Raw genomic sequence first — 7,001 nt, 5'->3', positions numbered from 1 at the left:
TTTACTACACGTAATTTGCCGTGTAAAGACAGAAAAAGTAGGGATACACGTAAAATATTTGCGAATTATGTACCCATAGCCTTAAATTTAGAAAAAAAAAATTTATGGTAACTGATACCGTACCAACTGTTACCGCAAAGCTCATCTCTAATAAGTAACTTTAAATTTTAAAGATACATACACCAAATGAAGAAATCCGAGTCCAATCCTGGCCATATCGCCAGCACTCGACAAAATTGCATGTCAAAAGATTGCCGCATTTGTTCCGTTCTATCTGACTAATTTTATTATTCTAAGATCATACCTTCAATAAATAACACGGTCGGTTAATTATCTAATCATTTTTAGCGAAACCAAGTGAGTGACTGACTTACCTTCAGGATGAATATTTTGAGTATTTTGATGCAGTGTAAATATACCTCGTTTTTTATCGTTATAACAGGTAAGTGATATTTTTTATATTCAAAAGTAATAAAGCCATTATACCTAATTGTAATAGTTTTTATTGTAATTGAAAATACGAATATTTTTATACTTTGTAGAACATTTTGCTCCAACATTAAATAAATGACCATGACATAAAAAGTAAACAAGTAGAAAATATTTTTGCGTAAGGTCTTGTTATTATGCGGTTTTATGATCTTTTAGCCATGTATTTAATTGGTCAATAATAGTTTTTTATATCATACACCATATCTGTATTGTAGGACTCAAAATATAATGTATTAGGTATCTACTTACAAAAACGCTAAAAAATTTTGTTACTTACTTTGAAAGTACCTACATACCACCTTATAGTAAAATTTGCCTAATTGATCAGTTTTTTAACCCTTTAGGCAGTGATTCTATTATTTTATATTGACCATTGGATCTACTAAAGTAAAAATAAAAATAAACATAATTTGTTGCCTCGCAAACTGCAAAATAAGGCAAAATGGTTATTTGTTAATAACCTATTAAAATTAACCTAGAACTTTGGTATATTCCTTAAAGTTGGGTATTTGGAGTACTTAACAATGCCCCAAAATTTCAGATTAATCCACCAATTAGTTTAAAAGTTATTCTATTTGTTTATACCGGAAATCTTTTCTTTTTTTGGTCAATAACATTAGTCAGAAAAAAATTTTTGCATTCAGTTGATCAGGTTCTTAACCCTTTAGGCAGTGATTTTATTATTTTATATTGACCATTAAATCTACTAAAGTAAAGATAAAAATAAAGTTAATTTGTTGCTTCTCAAACTGCTAAGCTTTGTTTTTAAATCAAGAGGAGTAAACTAAAAAGGCAGATTCACACCCAAGAAAGTCACTAGAAATATCACCAAATACCTACATCTTCTTTTTTGGTTGATCATTATCGGCCTTTGACGCTAATCGATAAATATTATATTATACTAATACGTCGCTAAAGAGTTCTAAAAACAACTGTTTTTTATATAAAAACCGACTAAAAATCTAAAAATTAAAGGAATAACGCAGAAAATACAAAAAATCACTAATATAACTTCATTAACCTATAAAATGCCAATATTGTCAAAATTTTATAAATGTCATTAGTGCCAAAATTTGATATCAGTGTAGTAAACTTGCCTGAGGTTGGACCAATTACAACAAGCATTACGGCGCGGGAAATTTGAATTATGTCTCTTGGTTTAAAAACAGACTATAGATAAGGTAAAATCGATATTCTATTATTAAAATTAACCTATAATTTTGGTATTTTACGTAAAGTCGGGTATTGGAGTATTAACAAACTCCCAAAATTTCAGAATAATCCATCAATTAGCTTAAAAGTTATTTTATTTGTTTATAATATGTACCAGAGATTTTTTCTTTATTTTTGCAATAACAGTCAGAAAAAATTTCGGTTTTCAGTTGATCAGTTTTTTTAACCCTTTAGGCTTTAGTGATTTTATTATTTTATATTGACCACTGGTTCTAATAAAGTAAAACTAAAAATAAAGTTAATTTGTTGCTTCACAAACTACAAAATGAGGCAAAATGGATATTTGCTAATAACTATTATTAAAATTAACGTATAATTTTGGTATTTTACCCAAAGTTGGGTATTGGGGTACTTAACAAACATCCAAAATTTCAAAATAATCCATCGATTAGTTTAAATGTTACTACATATATTTGTTTATCCCAGAGACTTTTTTTGCAATAATATTAGTAAGAAACTAATGAATATACGGTAATTATATGCATATCAGATGAAAGTTTCAAAATTAAACTATCAATGTGTATCAAAAAATCGTTTTTATAACCAAAAATCGTTTTTCAAAATTACTGTTATTTTTCACGTATAAACAATTAGAATAACTTATATAAGCTATCATTCGTAGACGAAATATTTTTCTGTATTTATAAAGCTCACAATTTTACACGAATTTAAACACAAAACCAAGTTATTCTAGAACTATTAGATAAAAAGTAGGGACAAAATTAAACATGACAGCATTATCTGTGACTACCAAAAATGAGACTGAAATGAAAATGAGTTGAACCAAAGGGAACTAAAAATTCAAGCGTTAAAAATATTAATAAACTTCAAAATATATATACTTTTTGAGTACATTACAAATATGCAATGTATTAATAATATTAATTATTAACAAACAATGTAATTTGTTTAAACAGTTAAAAAATATATTTTGCACAAAAAATTCTAATTTTTGATTTAATTCTAATTATTCTTTCAATGCTGTATGATAAAAATTTAAGTTTTTATCTTTAAAATGAAACTAATTACTTTTTTTATTATCGTAAACAAACTAGTGGGAATTACAAAATTATTTCCTTTTATCTATTCATCCCAGATTAACTGTTTCTCAAAGTAGAAAATATATCAAATTTGTAGAGAAATTATCAGCTTTTCAAATATGTAAACAAATTTTTTCTACTTTCAATATTTGTAACGTTAATCTAAGTGTTTATAAACTAAAAATGTCAATAATTTTGTATTAGAATTTTCGACTATAATAATTTTTTTTTTCTTTTTTAAATATATATTGATAGTATAAGTCTTATTCGATTCGTATATATTATCAGTAGTAATTGCACAAGAGCTCTAAAATTATTGAATTTTTCCCGAGTGTCACTTTGGCAGTTTTAATTTCACGAGCCGAAGGCGAGTGAAATTATGTCAAAGTGTCACGAGGGCAAAAATTCTATATTAATTTTAGAGTTCGAGTGCAATTTGTTGCGATTATTTCATGAATAAAACTGTTCAAAACCAAAATTTTATTGTAATTTATATACATATGTAAGTACCAATTAGTGAAATTAAACACACAGTTGTTATAAATATGTATTTGACGGTTGAAAGTCATCACTTTAATAATTTTTAAAACATTTGTCATTAATGTCACTGAATTTATTTTTTCGTAGCAACGAAGGGCATCTGACGTAATATGCTTAACGACGGGAGATTATCAAAAATTATCACCTTAATTTGCATGTCTGTAGCTTTCTATTGGTCAGAATCTCCTATGAATGAAATAATCGTATTATTTTCTGTTTTCTGAATGTTGTTCTGAAGCTATTTTCTTGTGGCATTTTTATAATCAATTAATTTTAATGGGAAATAAGCCACAATGTTACCAAAAATTTTTATTTTAGTAGAATTTTGTATTTGTATTGTATAAAAATTTTATTTTAGTAGTATTTTGTATTTTGACAACGAAACCCGATTTGGGTTTCGAAACGTTAATAAAATCATTTTTTTGGTAAAATTGTGGCTTATTTCCCATTAAAAGTAATTGATTTTCTGGGTGTCTAGGATAATCAAATAAAATAACTTTCATAAATCGTCATTTTTAATGGGGTGCAACAAATCTAAAAAATTTCGGTTTTTACACTAAATTGTTGATATTTGAAAAACGGCTCCGATCTTTTGGCAGAAAACAAGTAGGTTTACAATAACTACACAAGTTGTCAGGTACCTGGATTATTTAAAGTCATGAGAAAAATCATATTTCTCTGGACTAAAAAACCATTTGCCACCGTTTGGTGGCAATTGTATTAAAATAACTATTAAAATAATTTATTTTCTAAATTTTGACTACTTACGAGAAAAAGCAAAAAGTAATAATCAGATAAAAATAGGAAACACTTTTCAACATTTTTCTTAAATAAAATTTAAATAATTATAAATTAAATTTAAATAATAAATTATTAATCACCCAACTGAAAATATTGTATACTATGTAGGTACATTGGAAAAGTCAAGGATATTTTTATAAATGAGTTAAAGTTATTTAGATAAAAGCTATAAATTTGTTATAAAAAATATAGGTACTAGAGTACCCTAAGGCAACGAAATTAATTTTAAATATTGTCTATAGTTTGAATAAGTCTTTCTTGAAGCATGCTTCACATTTCCTACATTGGTTTGAGTCCCGTGAATTATGTAGGATGTGGCGATACATATTTTTTCGTTGGTCTATTTTTATTAAAATGCATGCACGAGAGTGCACAATGTGAACGAGCCACACCATATGAGGTAGAAGTTTTTGACAACACCTTCGGCAAATAGATGAACGATGAGTTAATGGTAGTTTGACAATGGTATCAAAGTATTGCTGAGCTGTTAGGAAGCGATTTGAAAAAAATATCGATTTTGCTACTTATTATGTTCCTCTCCATACATCAGTGTTAAAGCAGCTTTACATCAAGGCTATGCAATTCTCATGCTATGCAAATCCGTCTTGCATGACATATCTCTTGCCTAGCCTGACCTTTTTATATCAGAGCTATTTCTGTGCAATTTTGATAGATACCACTTTCATTGTTGTCAAAAAAAGAAATATACCAAAACATTAACTTTAGATATTTCACTTGGAAACATTATATTTAATATACACTTGGAAACATTATAAACATTAAAATTTAACATATTAAATATAATATTTAATATATTCAAGAGTAAATCACAAAATATTTTTACTTACAAAATAACATTTAAATTCTCACAATAAGGTTAAGTTTGATTAATTCTAAGCTGTAAATTTTGTTATATTGGCAACATGAAATTTGACAGCTTGCATCAAAATAGCATGAAAAATAGAACATGTTTTAATTTTTCTTCTCACTGGAATTGCATGGAAATAGCGAGTGGGCATGCGCAGTTGCATGATCTGTCTTGCATGGCTCTTGCCTAGCATGAAAATGGCATAATGTAAAGGCAGTTTTAGAGATAGTTTATCTGACAAGAATCATAATGCCATAATGCAAAACTGTCTTTAACGTTTACATATTACAATTTCATAGAACCATTCTGAACTTATCTCATTGACTTCACATTTGCAGATCGCGCCCACACACTCACACAAATCGGAATAAAACCGTAGAACCATGGGCGTCGGCAGCGGAGTGCAGTTTATTTTAATTTTAAACTTAAATTGTGGCTTATTTTCCAAAAAAAAAAAACAGTAAATGTCATAAGTTTTGACCGTTTTCATGATAATAATTCTTAACGATAGATTACTAATTAGTAATTCTAATTATATAATATCATATCTCATTTTAACATAATGTAATATTTAAAGAACCTATTTGAAAAATGATAATAATATCCAGAGAAACGAGTTTTTAATTATTATTTTTTCTGTAGATTTCAACGTACTATTAAGATTTTAAATAATCTCTTTTCATCAGTTATGACCAAATATCAAAGTAGATATCTCAAGTATACCAAGTATCAAAAATTTCGATGTCGTACAAAGATAGCTTTCGAGGTATCATAAATCACTTCCTTTGATATGTTTTTTGGAAAACTCTACAAAAGCTTATCTCGGAATTAATTGTCTCTATGAATTAATACTGAAATAGATGACTCATTTCAAACTGCCACCATGTAGAATTTGGTCCGTGTTGGTTTTTTTTATTTGTGATAGAATAGATTTTCAGATGAGCTTCTTTGCATTTTAATAATATCGATTTTAATATCAAACATTAGTCTGCGCTATAAATGTATCCATATCGGTGAATATCTTCTTCTAATAGCACTACAACCCAAGGTTGGATCTTAGTCTGACTGCACAACTTGCGCCCATCTTACATGATAGTTGTGGTCGCTAGATAGTCCCGTTGTTCTTAAGTATGACTACATGTCCATCCATCCATCCAATGACACTACAGCCCAAATCGAGCCTTGGCCTCCTTCAATAAGCTTCTCCAATCATTTCGATTTACCGCTGTTCTTTTCCATGAACGCGTTCCCAGGAAGTTCCTGGCATCCTCATCGACCTCGTCTTCCCATCTCTTTTTAGGTCTTCCAACCGGTCTTCTTCCCTGCATTCTTGCATTCAGTAATTTTCTGGGGATTCTATTCTCATGCATGCGGACCACGTGCCCTGCCCACCGTAATCTCTGCAGTTTAGTGTGTTGTGCTAGAGTTGGTTCGCTATATTGCAGTTGTTATTTTCCCTTATTGGGCCCAGTATCCTACGTAATACTTTTCTTTCAAACACATCTAATGCATTGGCAGATTTCTGTGTCACCACCCATGTTTCGCAGCCATAACTTACTATGGGCCTGATTATTGTTTTATATACCCGGAGTTTTGTTTTTCGGTGTACGTCTCGCGATTTGAATATGTGGCCCTGACTACATGTCAGGGGTCACCAATTGGCGGACCGAGGTCCGCATCCGGACCGTAGACTTGTTTTGTACGGAACGCGGTTACATTCAGAATTATAGTAATTTGCAATTTTGAAAATGTTTGGCCACGAAATTGTGTACTATATTTGGCTCAACTTATGTGCGCGAAGCAGCTTTTTCAATAATAAACTTTATTAAAAATCTGTACACATCTCAGCTAACAGATTAATATCTCTACTTCCTAATGAGAATCAGTTGCACTACTCTCATTCCAAACTTCAGACAGTTTTACATTTTTTTACACAGGAAACAATTTTTTTAAACAAATTTAAAATTACCCTTTTGCCCCGAAATATGTATTTTTAGGTTTGTGGTTTAAAACTAAAAAGGTTTCTT

The 7,001-nt window shown here is 29.3% G+C and overlaps 1 non-coding gene across 1 annotated transcript; it reads left to right on the top strand.

The window, feature by feature from the left end:
• Positions 1-217: 217 nt before the first annotated feature.
• On the top strand, positions 218-5,447 carry LOC114339226 (uncharacterized). Its single transcript, XR_007698244.1, has 2 exons — positions 218-442; positions 5,313-5,447. It is a non-coding gene; the product is annotated as an uncharacterized LOC114339226 (transcript).
• The last annotated feature ends 1,554 nt before the right edge of the window (positions 5,448-7,001 follow it).

Source organism: Diabrotica virgifera, chromosome 5 (genome assembly GCF_917563875.1).
Source record: "Diabrotica virgifera virgifera chromosome 5, PGI_DIABVI_V3a".
Taxonomy (NCBI): domain Eukaryota; kingdom Metazoa; phylum Arthropoda; class Insecta; order Coleoptera; family Chrysomelidae; genus Diabrotica; species Diabrotica virgifera.
The sequence above is the reverse complement of the archived record's forward strand: the minus strand, read 5'-3'. Positions and strand labels throughout refer to the sequence as shown.